This window comes from Crocodylus porosus, unplaced genomic scaffold (genome assembly GCF_001723895.1).
Source record: "Crocodylus porosus isolate Cpor-Errol unplaced genomic scaffold, CroPor_comp1, whole genome shotgun sequence".
Lineage (NCBI taxonomy): Eukaryota > Metazoa > Chordata > Crocodylia > Crocodylidae > Crocodylus > Crocodylus porosus.
In genome coordinates this window covers 8,988,717-8,989,608 of record NW_017728915.1, presented here as the reverse complement: position 1 = coordinate 8,989,608, position 892 = coordinate 8,988,717, and positions in this window count along the sequence as shown.

The following is an 892-nucleotide window of genomic DNA, read 5'->3' as shown; positions in this document are numbered from 1 at the left end:
GCACACCTGATAGGGGTCCCTGCAGGCCAGAGTGGGGGGTTAAACCCCATCCCAATCATACTCAGGCCTGCCTGGGTCTGGTCATGTCCCCTCCCTCAGCTTAGTTTCCCTCCAGTCAAGGGCTTCCTCTATCACCCCCTGGCTTCTGGTCTGAGCTACTGCAGGTATGTGCCTGCATTTCTGGAGTCAAAAGTGAATGTCTCTTCACTTGCAAATTGGTTCAATCTACACAGGTTACATTAACCTGCAAAGATTGAGTCAATTCAGTCTCCAGCTTTTTGAATGTCTGTCCCTAGCCTGGATGCACAGCCTGGTTAAGAATCACTGTCTTAAATAGAAGAGAATCAAATTTTTTTTTAAAAGTCCTCTCCTTAATGCATTCATTAGTGCTCTGATTTTTAAATAGGTTTTTAAACTGTGTAAGAATTACTTGCTCAGGTTTTGCTTTTCCAACTCGTGTCATGTTATCTTATCACCCTGACACAGGGTGGCTAGAGAATTGCTAAAATCCTGCCAAGTCCAGTGCTTCCTTTTTAAAATATTTGTAGAATATCACATCTTATTTAGAATCAAGCCAACTGCAGCAGTTCCATATTTACAAGTAAGGCTGGATAAAAAAATTTCTTTTCAGCTATCTGGGCACAAATACAGAATTTGGCCAGCTTATTCTATAGTAGCAGAATGTCTATGTGAGGCATGTTAATCTGTTGGTTTAAAACATGTATAAAGACCTTCAAAAGGGAAATTGAGCAAGAGGCTACACTGAAATTGGTTCACTCACCACAGCGCATGAGGAACTTTCTTAGAGTTAAGGGTTTTTTTTTTTTCTGATTCCAGCTCTGAATGGTTCCATTCATTTCTTGGAATTGTTGTTGGTAATACATGCAGACTT